A 16,634-nucleotide genomic window follows, 5' to 3' on the forward strand; every position below is an offset into this window, starting at 1 on the left:
AATATTAATGAGACTGTTGCTAGGAGACGGGAGAGTCAAAAGTCCATGGCATTGTAGGGGTTCCACTGGAAATCAAAGCACTTTAGGTGTGTTTTAGATGAGAGGTTTAGCTATTAAAATCCATCCTCTGATGAGCATGTACTTTTTAGCATCTAATGTTCCATATGATTTTGTGTTTTTGGAGGAATTTTGAGGATAATCCCGGGGCATTTCATGTTTTTCCATAGAGCTAATCCCTTCTTCAGAGCACAGCTCATTTCAAGTGGCTGCAGCAGCTTTCCCCCTGCCCCTTGAGTGCGGCAGCCTCAGAGCTGGTGGAGAGGCAGAGCGCATGCAGTTGGTAAGTAGCTGAGAAATCGTTTGTAAAACATTATGCTTTTTAAAGCAAGTGACATGTTTTGATGGAATAGAATAATGCAGAACTGTGTAGGAATTTCTGATTCTAATCAGCGGTATTGGGAAAATGGGTTAATTGAATTCTCAGTATCTCACAGTCACTTTTATAGTTTAAAGCTTGTTTCTTAAATGGTGAATTGCTAGAAGGAAACAGAGAAATGTCCCTGTGTGATTCTGGTAAGATATTTCCCAAAATAAGACTCGATCAAGATGTTAGTAAAAGGAGAAATTGCATTTGGAGCATCTCAGCTGTACGATGTTTGGATTAGAAGTGATGAAATGGGTTATGGTTCAAGATGTTCTCAGATCTGCTTTCCTTTCACAACATGAAGAGAGCATGATTGCATGCTCTCTCACTATGTTATTGCATAGTGGGGAGAAAGATACCATGCCTCATTTTTTTAAATTAAGAAAACCATGGGACCGATGTCTGTACAGGAGAGAAAATGAGAAGAGGCAGCATGTAATGTTCAGATTAATTGTTTCATGGAGGAGATGAACATATATTGAAGGGGAAAAATGAAAATTTGGCTTTAGGATGAAAAATCATGAAAAAGAAATAATGAATATTGTGATTGTGCCTTTATTTTTAAAGTAATTCATTTGTATTTGTGGACCTGAATTCGTAAGGACAAGATAGTCCAGTGATTCTTTATTTGAAAAGGGATGTGAGAAGGATAGCAGAGATTCCTATCAACAAAGCTTTTACGTTTGTTTCTGAAATGTCCCTAGAAATGTGTAAGCTTTTGCATCTCCTTTTACCTGGAAATCGCTTTTGTAGATCTGATTCTGCAAGAAAAAAAGCTGAAGTGGTTTTTTTTATGTCTTTGAAATTCAGATTGTTTTGACACTTCGACCGGAAGAAAGGAGAAAAAAGATAGGTAGATATTTGAGTTAGATGATGAAACAGCAATCAGGGAGGAAAAATAAGAAGGAAAAAGCTTAAAAGGAAGTCCCCAAGATGGGCCATTTTTTCCAAGCTGAAAATGTCTGCTGGTAGCATGTTTTGCAGGGGGAAGGGGGAAAGCATGTTGAAAGCAAAGGGAGGGGGCATTGAACAGAGCACTGCGGCAAAGAGAATGACTGACGCGTCCGGGGACATGTGACCAGTCTCTAGTGTAGAGAAGACAGTTTTCCAGGAGTCCATCTTGTATAAGGAATTCTGTACCTGTTAACACGCAGAGCATGTGTAATCGTTACGTAGTACATACTGAGTTTGTTTGCCTTGGTCCTCCATCGCTGTGCATGGGTACATTTAGTCTTTTCTTTTTATTGTCTTTATTACTAGACTTTCTTTTCTGTGCCTCCACTGCTTTTATAGAACTTACTAATGTTAGTCTTGTTAAAAATGCTATCTTTCCCCTCTATTATAAAAATATCACCTAGTCAGTGTAGAAAATTTAGAAAAACCTAAAGATGATGATAAAAATTACCCATAATCCCAGAACCTGGAGATAATTACTGTTAACATAATTACTGTCAGACCCTGTTTTCTGAATACAGTCAAATAAATGTATAAAAATATATATTTATATACAAAATGAAGACAATATGTGTACAGCATTCAGCCTTCTTTAATCATTAAACAGTATATTGGGAGCAATTTCCCATACTTTTAAATAGTCCACAAGAATGTGATGTTTTGTGAATGCATATTTTTGATCATATAGGTGTGCCACTAAATGTCTGTTGAATGTTCGTATGTGCAATTTTTGCTGTTATAATTTAAGGGATATCTTTCAATATAAACCTATGTGTGTTTTTCTGTTTTTTGTTTTTTGTTTTTCTCTAGGACAAATTCGTAGATATGGAATTTCCTGGATGAAATGGTATGAATCAGTTTAAGGTTTCTCTCCCCCTCCATACATATCGCCTAATTATTTATCATATGTGGAAAAACATTATTTTCCACTTGTTTGCCTATTGATTTTTTAAATCATTTATGCTGGGTTTTTAAAACATGTTGCAGCCTTACATTTTTAGATGTCCACAGCTATCAGTTTTTGATTTGGTGATTTCTATCCTTTGATGAGTACATTCACCTGTATTTTTTTCCTTGTCATTTCATTGCTTCATTTTTTACAATTAACTAATTCATCTGAAATTTGTTTGGTATATGTTATGAAGTAGGATCTAATTTTGTTTTTTTTCCAAATAGGTCATCATTTTTGAATAATCCAACCTTCTTCCACTGATTTGAAATGGCAACAGCTGGTCTCTCATTAGATAGGGTGTAGCATCCACAGGTCGGCCATTTTCTCTCTGCCCCAGAGAGGTTACAGGCCACAGTGGTCCTCCTACCTTGCTGCAGTTTCTGGCAGCATCCTAGAGCATCACGTTCGTGCTTGGGTCTTTCAAGGATTCTAGGCTTGTGCAGTGTAGGGCAGTGGTTTTCAAAGATGAGTTTAAATTTTTGAATATTTAAAACTTTTGTTTTTACCAGCTGCTTTTTACAAGTTAAAATGGAGGAATCTGAATACATAAAACCACTGTTCCAGATGTGCTGTTCCTCTTTGACACACCCGACATTCTGTGTGTTCAAAACTTATGCCTGCAGTTAGTGTTACTCTTTCAATCTCTTTTTCTACTCCTCAGGTACTTGGAGAATTAAAGCTGTCTGGATTCAGTTCCTGGAATTTTCTAGAATGGTGTAAGAGGGAAATGTAAGATATGTATAAGGAGCAGAAATAAATAATGTTTGTCAGCCTGTTGCTGGCAGGAGTCTGATCTAGGGATTTAAAGGAGGTAGGGTGAGTCTCAGTCCATGCTATTAAGGCCACCATCTCTTGCAGGTAGGTACACAACCCAATGATTCACCTCTTCACTGCAGGTGGAAGGCTGGAGCATAAAACATGGAGTGTTTTAGTGGGAGATGGGTTAAATGGAACTCACAGAAATACTTGATTATTAAAATCACCTGCCACCCACTGTTGATCCCTCATTCCTATCCCCAACACAGCCTTCTTTCTCTCTTGACTTTGACTCTGGCCTCTAGCCGTTACTGATTCTGGAAGAGAAAAAGGGGACGTGGACGGGAGGATGCCTTGCCCGCTCTTACTACAAGGGGCTTCTTTGGCTCCCAACCATGGCCTCAGTCATTTCTTGACTTGCTGCTTTAGGCTGTGATCTGTTTGTGACTGAAGCTGGTTTCCCTAGCAACGGCAGCTTGCCAGGGCATGCGCGTTCTCTCTTCTGCAGTGGCAGAATGCAGCTGTGGAGGCGAGGGAGGGGTCTTGGGGGCTCAGTCGCTGAAGGAGCCATTCTGCAGTCATGATGTCAGTTTTTCTAGGCAGGACTGCCACCTTTATTTTATATAGAGCATTGCATTTTTAAAAAAATCTTCGGAAGGCTTTGAGCCACTGCCAGTTTCTTCCTCACAAATTTGCTGCTCTCCCTATGTCCACCAGTGACCATGCAGTCTTCCGAATCTTGGAGGCCACTAGTGCCTGCAGGGCCCCAAGGGGATTCATGATAGTGTGGGCACAGAAAAATAACTGCGTGGTTTTAAACCTCCTCCAGTTGCTAGTTGCATGACCATAGTACAGTAGTCAGTTTCCTCAGATATAAAATGGGGATAATAATACCACCTTGAGAACAGTGTCTGCTACATAGTAACCATTGCATAAGTGTTGGCTATTGTTTGCAGACATTAAAGGAGATTTGCCCTGAAACAGACTTCCACTGCAATGTACCAACTCACCCTCTAATGTCCCCTGGACAAATAACACGAACATACATTTGCCCCTAAGGCACACAGACATTCCCCATATCACCCTGACTCTCCAAGAGGCACCCTGCCATAAAGACTAACCATGACACACAGATAATCCCGACATTACCAGCTGTCCCCACATCACCCAGACCCTTCTCCTGACACACACAGTCTGTCTGAAGCACAGCACACAGATTCTCCCAGGAGCACCCATTTCTCCAGGCAAAAAGACTCGCTCTACAGCACACAAATGCTTCCATGGCATGCAGTCTGCACCACCGAACAGGGGCCCTACCCATGGCACATAAACACTGCTCACAGCCCAGATTCTCCCCACAGCACACAGATTCCCAGTGCCTGACAGATGAAACCCATAGCTGAGATTCCCCCCTCCCACCACATGGACCCTCACCCGAGCATACAGGCACATCCTGCAGCAGGACTCATGACTCCCACCAAGCTTGAGGACTCCTGCCATGGCACCCAGACAGTCCCTAGAGCATGCAGACCTGCTTCACGGCACATGGCCCTGCCCCGCATCACACAGACTCGCCCCACAGCACTCACACTCACTCCAGTGTGCACAGAGAGAGACACAAAGAGTCTCGCACTAGACATAGACTTGCCCGTGGCACACAGAGAAGCACCACAGGACCCCGACCATGCCAAAAGGATACAGACTTGCCCCATAGGACTCAGACAACACCCAGATTGTGCAGACTTGTCTCATAAAACACGAAACCCATGGCTCAGAGAGTCTTCCCACCATACACCAATTCTCCCAACAGCATACAGACTTACCCCACAAACACAGACTGTCTCCACAGGACACAGGCAACCATGGCATACAGACCCTCCCCAGCTTGGACAGACTGGCCATATGATGCACAGCCTCTTCCCAAGACAGACCCGCCCATGGTACAAGGACATGCCCCTAGAAACACAGATTAAACCCGCAGTACACAGACTGTCCCCACAGCACTCGGACAAGCTCACACCACAACACAGAGATGCTATAGTATATCTTAGAGCACCCATAACCCGCTATGATGCACAGGACTGTGCCACAACACAAAAAATTTGCATATAATATACCGGTTCATTTCACAACAAACACAGTTACCGTACGATGTAGCTACTTTACCGTGGTGCCCTCATTTGCCCTACATCATCCAGACCTCTGGCAAACATACAATTACCACACAATGCACCTGGCAGCCCTGTATCAGCAAACACACCCCAATTCCTCAGACACACTGTGATAAATACACAACTCACAAGGCACAGCACTGCATCAAAGCATGATGCTTGGCCCCACGACTGACAGATCTAGTCTTTCTCTGAAGTGTTCAGATTCAGCCCTGTGGCCACACAGACCCACCCCTCAGGGCCCAGACACAGACGTGATCCACAATACCCTCACTCATCTTATAACATAGCTGTGATGCACAACATAGACACAGTGCACAGCACAACACTCCACCCCCATAGTGCACAGAACTGTGTCACAGCACACACGTGCAATACAGATTCCCTCACTCCCTGTGGTGATTACATAGTGCAAACACAGGCCCCAAGACATGTGCAACCATTTGCTGTATGACTCCCAGATTTTCCTCAAAGCACGCAGACTGCTTCCATTACTTAACACTGCTGCCCATGAATGAGACAGGCCCAGCCATGCAAAGAAATGCACCAAAGTGCACAGATTCACCCATCAATGTACATAGTTGCCCCACAATACACACTAATACCACCAAACACGGAGACTCACCCAAAATGGACAGACAAGCCGTTCAGGGTGTAGACTTGCCCCATGACATAAGCATACCCACAAAACTTACAATTCAGACATGCCTGTAAACACATAGATTTCTTCCTCAATGCCCAGAACTGCATCACAACACAGACTTATTCTAAGATGGGAAACCTACACAGAAACGTTCCCCACTGTGTAGAAACACAACCATGTCACCTGTGCAAGGCAAAGATTTCCATCAGAGCCTACAAATAGGCTTTATCATACTGTGGAGCTACAACTCTGGCCCACAACATAGGTGCGGCTTACGTAATGGTTAAGAGCAAGGTGTCTGGACCCAGACTACCTGGGTTTGAATCCAGGTTCTGCCCTCTCTAGTTGTCACCTTGGGTAAGTATATTTCTCTGTTCTTTAGTTTGCTCATCTGTAAAACAAAGATAACAGTAGCACTTATTCAAAGGGTCTCATGTGAGTATTGAATGAGTTAGGATATGTTAAGTGCTTAGTACAGTGCCTGGCGCTTAGGAACTATTTCAATTGTTAATTTATATTACTATCACCATCCAACAACACCAGAATTCACCACATCATATGTAGACTGGCCCGAGAACACTGAGAAACACTCTAGAGCACACAGCACCCCACCACAACACCAACACACCCTACAGAGCACAGAGAGAACCTAAATCAGATGTCACTCACAACACACACAACTGCATCACATTTAAGAATTTGCTTTATAATGCACAGGGTTACTCCATTATACACAGATTAATCCCACAAAATCCAGACTGGATGCATAACACCCAGCTTCCTCCCACAAAGCACAGACCCACAACACACACACACACACGCACGCACGCACGCACACACAACTCAGCACTATACCCTATATTACACAAACACACATAGCCACACAGATTTTTATCCCATAATGTGTGGATATATCTGATACTCACAAACAGGCTTCTGAATTCATGCTCCAACACTTGTACCATGATCCTAAGTCTCATCCTGCAACACACAGACTCACCCAACAATTCAGGGGTGGCTCCCAACACAGGCTCACTGCAATACACAGACTCATGCAGAGGCACCTGCACATGTTCTACAGTCCATAGACCTGCTCCAGAGCAGTTTAGCATGCACAGACGTGCCCGGTACAAAGCATGGAATTCATTATAACACACAAACTAACACACAACATAAGTTCTTTCCCTATAAACTCAGACAGCCTCACAAATACACAGAACACTCCATAATACATATTACATCTCCCAAGACACCTAGAGGTGCTTTAATATCTACAGAGGAGCTTCACAATGCTCAGCGTTGCAGTGCACAAAACTTTGCTCTGTGATGCACAAACCCCTCCACCCGCAAAATGCCCACCTGCCTCTGATTCACAAGCATGCTGTGTAGCAGCAAGATGTTTCCCATGAGCACAGAGAGGTCCCCAAATGCTCAGACATAGTCCATGCACATACACACACACATGCACCCTACAACACACAGGCATCGTACAGTGCGCAGAACACCCCCTCGGTAGCGATCAGCCTCAGAATACCTGGGCACCTGTACAGCGTAGACACCCTCCTCAGAGCAACATGGCTCCCCCAGGACTTGCAGAATTGCATCACAATTTACAGACATCCCTGATAAAGCACAGACTTGGACAACAATACTGACTCATTCTGCAAGGCATAGAGACATGCCATAATCCAGGGACTGACTACTCACGACACATAAACATACCTTTCAAAATAGATGCTCTTGTAAACACACAAAATTCTCTGACAGCTCACAAAATCACATCACCACACATCTTCCGTTTAGAGCAGAGGCTGGCCACACAGTTCACATGGTTGACCCATGGCAGAAAGCCTTGCCACACAGTGCAAACATTTGCCCCTTGATTTCCAAACTTGATTTAAAACAATGCCCTCTGAACAAGATCCGGTCCCTCAATTCACAGATAAGCCCTGTAATCCTTGGGTAAATTTTTCAGTCCCTGGGTGCTCTGCAACCCAAGACATGCCACATTACCTAGACATACCCCACAAGGCCCAGAGACCTGCCACAAAGCAAAACACCCCCCCAAAAAGGGGCGGTACAGATTGTGGTTAAAAGCTTACACTTGAGGTTCAGACTTACTCGGTTCCAATCCCACTTATCACTTATCACTGTGTGACCTTGGGAAGGTTTCTTCACTTCTCTGTGCCTTTTCTCAGGTATAAATTGGGAATAATAATGCCTGTAAAGTGTTTAGAACAGGGTCTGGCATGGAATTAGTGTTGTCAATGTTAGCTGATCTTGTTGTTGTTGTTATTGTTGTTGTTTCTACACATGGAGCTGGACCCTAATGGTAAGAAGTAATCTACAGCCATCCGAGCTAATCCACAGCATGTGTAGTATACCCCCACAAGGCCAGAGCCACATCACAGCTCACACTCCCAACCCTTCCTTATGATTCCAATATGGACTGCACTTAGCCGACAGCACCCAGGAGTATCTACCACGCAGTGTCTCTGCATAACACCGAGACTTGTCACACAACACTTATACATAACACAGACACCTACACACAACATCCCCATGATATAGAAGCTTATCCATGCGGAGACTCAGCCCATTCAGCTGAATGCTATCATATATGTGTACATGTTCCGTAATATATGTACCACAGAGCATTGGCCACAGAACACAAAGAAGTCACTTTAAAATCCCTAGAAACCATCCACAACACACAGACTTCTAGGACACACAAAACTGCATCACATCATCCCTCTCAAAACCCACAAACATCGCCCGTACACCCCAACTTGCCCACAATGCACAGACCTACTGCATAATGCACAAAAATCTCTCCACAGGATCCAAGCTTGCTCTATAACACACACGCTTGTCCCACAGCCCAGGGATTGTCCCATTTGCCACAAACATGATCTTCAGTGTACAGAGGCATATGACAAAGCAGACATGCCCCACGATGCCTATACTAGGCACACAACACACACACACTGGCTCCATACAAAGACTTAACCAGAAATACTGAGAAACAACCCAGTAAATACTTTCATTTCACAATAACAAGACTTGGCCTGCAACATACAGAAAACCATCAACACAGAGATCCGATGCATAATACCTGGCTATGCGCCAATGTGCACACCCACTTCACAGTGCACACTCCTCCCACAAAGTGGGGAATGGCATCACAACACACTGGCTTGCCCCACTGGGCACAGTCTAGCCTCACAGTACCCAGACGTCTACAGTACACAGCTCCCAGCCCCCCAAAGGGAACAGAATTACATTACAATGCAAAGGCCCCAGACACCTTTAGTTGTCTCCACATGGTCCCCCAACAGACATGCAGGAACTATACCATTCAAATACAGCCTATAACCACAGATTTCTCCCATGATCTGCAGACATGCCCCATCATGCATCAATATCTCTTACAATGCAAATGTCTGCCTGCATTACCACACTCACGTCAGAACATCCAGACTCAACTCACTGCTCACAGATTACTCTACAACCCACAAACATGCCCCACAACATAGACCTGTTATGCTGTGTTCACACTTTGTAGACCCACAAGCTCACCCCATAATGCACATAATAATAACACAGAGCCAAGGTATGCTCCACAAAGCCCAGACTGCCGCCAATGCACATTCATCACACAGCACAGCCATGGTGTATAATACAAAGCATAAACCCCAACAAAACACGGATAAACCCGACAATGCATAGACTTGCCTCATAACACAAGGCATCCAGGCAACACACAGACTCTTCTGCGGTGCACAGGCTGAATCACAATGCACAAGGAACTCTTGTTCGTGATACTGATTTGCTGATTTGCATCACAATAGGCACAGCCGCTCCACAATGAAAGCCCTAGAACCACAACAGCCAGGCTCCCTACAAAGCATTCTCCCTACATTTCCACTGGAGAGGCCCTATACTGCATAGATATGCTCCCCAACTCACAGGCTTGCCCAACCATACCTGGACACACCATACAATGCATAGACGTGCTCTACAATGCAGACAGATGTCAGAACACTCGTATGCAGCACAAACATGTCTCATTACACTCTCAGTCCTCCCCAATGCACAGACTTATCTCATGAAACACAAGTTCATCCCACTAGTCTGATCTAATACTACACTCCCTAGACTTGTCCCTAAACACAAAGGCATATTCTAGAACACAGAGAAATGTGCCACAGCATCCACAATCACACCGTGACACCCAGATCCACACCACGCTGTCCAGAAGGGCAGCATATCATTAAGGCACAGCACACACTCTTGCCTCAAAACCACACAGCTGTGCTGTGGTGCACAGACATGCCCTACACCCAAGATATCCCTTGCAACACCCTCACCTTGCAGTGAGAGGGAACACGTGTCTGACAAGGAAAACAGGAGCCATAAAGCACCAAGACCTGTCCTGCAGCACAAAGACATATCCTGTAAAACACATCCAGAATCTATCACCCAGATTCACCCAGCAGTGGCGAGCTCATTGCACCACATACAGAAATGCAAAAATCCTAATGCACAGACACAAATGCACAACTCAGACTCTTCCCCAAAAGCACAGCATCATACCACAAAGCACCATATGCCCCACAATACACATATCAAGTCACGATGGGGAGACCCAGCTCATGTCACGTGACTCTTCCTGCAATGCAGAAACATGCCCCAATATTTATCTCTTCTCCCATGACACAGTCATCCAGACATTCTTTACAATTACTAGATCTAATGCCAAGAGTGCCCACAACTCAGAGACCCAGACCAAAGAATACGAAATAACCCCTGGGCCTACAGATTCCCCACGCATTGCATAGAGTCAACTCATGGCACATAGATGTGCCACACAGTAATCAGAGTTGACACAAAACCCACATACACACATGTTTTTACATACAGCCCTCAGCAGAAAGACTGATTCAAAACACTTGGGGTCAATGACAACACTCAATCACCTTCCCCAACAAGGAATGGAATAACAGCACAAGACACAATCCATCCTACGATATATAGAACCATTCCCAAATTAACACTCTTATGCCATCGTGCAAATATTTGCCCAAGCAGTGCACACAGATGCACTACAACGTGTAGAAACACCCTACAATGTAGAGATCTGCTCCCAGATACAGACTCCTCTCACGACACACAGGATTACATCACAGCACATGAGCTCACTATTCAATAAATAGATTAGCCTAACACACACTTCTGCTGCATACCACACTAAGTCCACGAAACCCGGGCTTGCCTCAAAATACAGGGATTTGACCCAGAATCTCAAACTCACAGTACAACACACAGGCTCTAAAGATAGCTGCCAAAACACATTAAAACAGGACATTATACCCCCGTACAAACACCCTCACCAAGCCCATGGTGGCCCCACAATGGATAGAAAGTAACAGCAGCACTCTAACTCAGCATCCAAGGGTTTGAGTTGCCCCACAAAGTACAGAAGTGCCTCATAATGCACAGCCATGACCGACAACCCACAGGCCTACCCAAGAGAACAAAGTCTCACCCCACCACACACTTGCTACACCATTCCCAAATTTGCACCAAACAGTCACACTGAGCCCAAAATACACAAACCCACCTGCATCAGACACAGCATGACAGAATCGATTCATGACTCACATTTATCTCACAGTGCCATACACACATTACAACGTATACAAAACAACCACAGCTTAGCTACTCACAAAACAATGCACAGGATCCAGTAACAGACAGCACTCTCTACAACGTCCCGACTCACCTCACAGTGCTCCAAATCGCATAAAAACACACACCCTTCCAAAATGGACACCTTCTCCCCCAGCTCCTGTATGTACCCCACGATACACAAATATACCTCATGAGGTGTAGACTCCCCATAAACACACAGTATTGTGTAACAATTTACAAACATTTCTCATAAACTTATACTCCATGATGAATGGGCTTCACCACACTGTCCAGTCACGTCCTCAGACACATGCACTCACCCCTCCCCTGCCAACAGAGGCTTGTCCAGTAGCTCCACAGGGGGCCATAGAACACACACTTGCCCCAAATGTGTAGAATTTTACACAACTTCTAAATTCATCCTATAGTGCATAGACTTTTACCCTACACGTAGTGTTACCCCAGAGACTTGGCTACAAAAATGCAACCTGTGATGCATCAGAACCACCAGACAGACCCCCGGACCCACAGACGTTCACAACACCAGAACCTCTCCACAGTCTGCACATGAGCCTCCCAATGTGAAGACTCTCCCATAACTCCCACACTTATCTCTCAGAACCTAGACCAACTTACGTTACACATGCTCTATTACAAAAGCCTCCCACCACAGCCCATGGAATCCTATCACATTCCACAAATTTACCTCACAATGCAAAACTTTTCCAGAAATTGCTAAGACTTGCTCCATAAGGCATCCAATATTACTATAACACCTGAATTTGCCTCAAAACTCAGTCTTGCACCATGATACTACAGAAATGCCTCATAATATTTACTATGAACTTACAATGAACAGACTTGCCCCACAATGCCCAGACTTACCCCATAACCCAAAGACATCATGTTCCACAGTGCAAAAATCTCCCTAAAATGCAAATCCTTACTCTACAATGCAAACTACCCCAATGATAAGAGTAGGCTGCAAACATCCAGCCATACCTCCACGTCACAGTCTTGCCACACAATGACATGACCTACAATGCATAAACTCACTCCACAGTTCCTAGATACAGCCAACTTACTGTGGACAGATGTAGACTATGACACGAAGGTTTCTCCCCCAAACACAAAATTGTGTTCTGATGCATAGATTCACCCCAAAATACACAGTCACTCTACGAGGCAAACACCCCACACAGAAAACATGGCTTCCAACCCCCAAAATTGTCCTAGGACACACAGACTTACCCCACAGGATGAAGACACTTCATATTGCACAGTTGTGCCCCTCAGCAGACATGCTTTACAACATAGCCTTGCCCCACAAGGCAGAAGGCACAACACCTGGGCAAAGCCTTCAATGAAAAGATGATGGTACAATGTAAAACACCCTGAAAACGCACACACACTTCCCCAGTCCCAGAACAACCACAGCATGCTCAGACTTTCTCCCAAATGCAAATTCACTCTGAAACACCTAGAATCAACTCACAGCAAACCCCTATCAGGTTCTCCCCACAGGGCACCACAGCTCTCAGACTCTCCTACACACACACAACCTCATCAGAATGTCACATCACCCCGCTAAACCAATACATGTTCCACAATATTATAGGCGAGCCACACAATACACAGACTTGCCCCACCACTGAAAGACACATCCTGTGATGCATAGACATGCCCTGCCACACAAATGCACCCCACAAAACAAATCACCCAACACAAGGATCCCAAACTCAAGACATGTACAGTTACACACTGGCATACCCCCAAATACACAGAATTACTCCATAACACAGATATGCCTTACAGCACACAGATAGTCCCACAGCACACACAAAAGCTCCCCCACACCCAGACTTGCCCTTAATAACCACACTCTGTGCAACACTAGAACACACTTTCCACATCAGCCTATGTCATACAAACTTGCCCCACAATCCATAAGACTGGACCACAACCTCCAGAAATGTCATACTATGTACACATACAACCCCACCTGAGGGACTCTGCCCTTTAATAAAAACCCACACAGATTCCCCATAAGGCACAGACACACCTTACAATGCAAAGACTGGACTGATGAGACAGCAATTTACTAGAGAATCTCTAAATAATCCATGACACATAGTGTCACCCTACTATTCTAAGATATACTCTACAATGTACAGGCTTCAGTGGAAGAGCACAGCACCCGGACATGCCCTACAATGTGAAGACATGTTCTACCGTCCATAGACTTCCCCACTAGTGCATCCAAAAATTACAGCCCTAAAGTAACAACCCTCAGACTCTCACAAAGCACAGGCACTCCAAACCAGATGCTCAGGACTCACAGGGCTCATAATTCATAGAGACAACCCACAATCCACAGCCTTAATGTAGAAAACAAGTTCAGTCATAGTAGTCACAGACTGACAGCACAAGAAACCCATTCATAGGACCTACAATTCACCAACTTCACACATCCCACATACGTACCCCCTAACACCTAGACCTACCTCCCTTTAGACAGACTCACCCACAACATAAGACTTATAACCACAAAATACATAGAATCAACCCACTAATCCAGAGAGACTTCTTTGTAATAAAAAGATTTTCTCCACCCCATCCAGCCTCATACGACAGCACAGAGATTAGCTCTACAGCCAGAGACCTAACTTGGAATACACAGACTCACCCCACAACATCTACACACCAACATGCCGCCTAACCCAGAAACTTGCCCAGAACACTCGAGACTTGCCCTACAGTCCTCATAGACCCATACCGCAATGCAGAAACAAGCTATGCACAGAAAGGCATGATCCACGACACACATATTCACCCCACAGTACTGCCCCAAACTTCACTGACACCCCTAATAATACCCAGACTTGCTATAGAATACTCAGAAGGCCTCACAACACTAAAAAAAGCAGCATAATACATATGCTCACTCTAGAACATTCAGATTCACTTCATGAGGCACAAACTCACTCTATCACATTTAATTGTCACAATATGTTGCTGCATAGCACATGAAGAGAGGATCTACAGAGCTTTGGCAAATGACCTCACTTCTTTACATCTGCATACCCATTTGTAAACATGGACAAAATACTTCTTTTTAGGCTACTCCAAGAATTAAGTGAGATACTCTCAGGAAAGACTAAAGGTTCAGAGCACAGTGTTTGAAGGTAGACGTGCCTGCTCCCAGTCCTGGCAAAACCACATCCTGGCACTGGAACCTCGCACATTCCATAGTAGCAATGGTCAGTGGTAGAGCAGAAGGAATATGTTGGTGTCAGTCAGGCCTGCTTTTGAATTCTGCCTCTGCCACTTACTGGCCATATGGCCTCCTCAATGGTGTGGGCTTTGGACCACCAGGAGGCAGCATGTGGGCCTTGACTTGGGCCAGAGGTGAGCAGGAAGATAAGAACATGCCAGGGTCTCAGACAGAAATGTCCCCAGTGGCAGTGGGATTTGAAGACTAAGCTACCACCAGCTTTTTGTCTTCAGATTATAAAAAGCCTGTGTTATTATACTATAGTTACCAGGCTCAATAACCAACATTTTTCAAAGAAGCTGTTTTTTAATGTTTATTTTCTCAGCTACTTCAAGAGTAGGAAGAAAATCTTGAGCCCCTTCTGCTGGCTGATCCTAGAAAAGCAGGTGTGGAAATGGCCAGAGAAGTCTTTCCTAAAGAGAGTGCTCACATCTATACTCCCACATTCATCATAGACAAGTATATATAAACCAGAATAAACACACACACACACACACAGAGTGCCATAGAGGTTCACACTGACTCAGACCTACAGGTGTGTCATAATCCCAGACACTTCTTACAACCACAGCCAAAGACATTTGTTTGTACAAATATGAACATAAACCCAGAGTCCTAACAGTGATCATCTCAAGTACACACAGATACACTTACGCATACACACAAATATACACAAGTGCCCACAGTTCTGTACATAGACACAAAGCACCATGTAGTCATAAATATACACTCTACACTTGCATAGACCCAGCAGAGCATGCCAAGACATATATATGCCAACCTAAGCATCCAGAGGATATGTGTACTGATTCATAACCTCAAAGGTATACAAACACAGATACACACACATACACACATACAAAAACACATAAATGCTTATAGAGGCTCATGAGGCACAGATTCTCAGACACTCCCAGACATTTATGCAGAAATGTAGACAAGCATACAAATCCATGCATTTTTCCCTGTGTATACATATATCCACAGAGGCAGAGAGTCATCCGTATGCAGATGGCGGTGTCTGTGTTTTATTGATATGCAGAGACATGGAGACATTGACACAAACACTGAAACATGGAGATTCATTCATAGGTAGATGCACGTGTTTTAAACATGTACCCACTGGCATTTTCATGTTCATGGAATCACAAGCATATACACACAGAGGCATAGCTGTTGTTAAAACACACATACATAAACATGCTTATGCCTGCACATGTCACATAGGTGCTTATGCTTACCATGACAACAAGTGAATGTGTGCACACACATGCATGAACATGTATAAGGGGTGCACATGGGAATATTCATGCATGTGGGCGTACATATAGAAATACACAAGCACACAGGTGTGCACACATACATGCACTTGTACATGGAGACATATACATACACACACAGCCAAAACAGAGATGGACTGACAAAGAGATCTCCACTTGCAGATGCACACTTAGATGGTGGTACATACACTTAGAGAGATACATCTTCCCTATGCAGAAGCAAATATCCACACATATAGACACATGCCTTAAGACCTACACAAATCTAAACACAGACAAACACAGCTGCACTCACACAGAGGCTCACTCAGGTGTGCAAGAGGAGCACTCACAGTCACATGCCCGTGAGATACACAGGCGTGTGTGCAGAGGCAGATATGTACATGGACGCACACCCACATAGACTCACAAAGACGGGCACAGAGGCTTGTGCAGGTGCATGTAGAAGCATATATACAGACATATACATGCAGGCATTCCACACAG

General features: G+C 44.3%; 1 long non-coding RNA gene across 1 annotated transcript in view; it reads left to right on the forward strand.

Moving 5' to 3' along the window:
• The first annotated feature begins 251 nt into the window (after positions 1–251).
• Positions 252–16,634, forward strand: part of LOC118913884 (uncharacterized) — a 44,995-nt gene continuing 28,612 nt past the window's right edge. The window contains exons 1-3 of the long non-coding RNA XR_005025387.2: positions 252–340; positions 2,189–2,225; positions 2,992–3,188. This is a non-coding gene — a long non-coding RNA (uncharacterized LOC118913884). The remainder of the gene's footprint in view (positions 341–2,188; positions 2,226–2,991; positions 3,189–16,634) is intronic.

The sequence above is a fragment of the Manis pentadactyla genome, chromosome X, assembly GCF_030020395.1.
Source record: "Manis pentadactyla isolate mManPen7 chromosome X, mManPen7.hap1, whole genome shotgun sequence".
NCBI classification, from domain to species: domain Eukaryota; kingdom Metazoa; phylum Chordata; class Mammalia; order Pholidota; family Manidae; genus Manis; species Manis pentadactyla.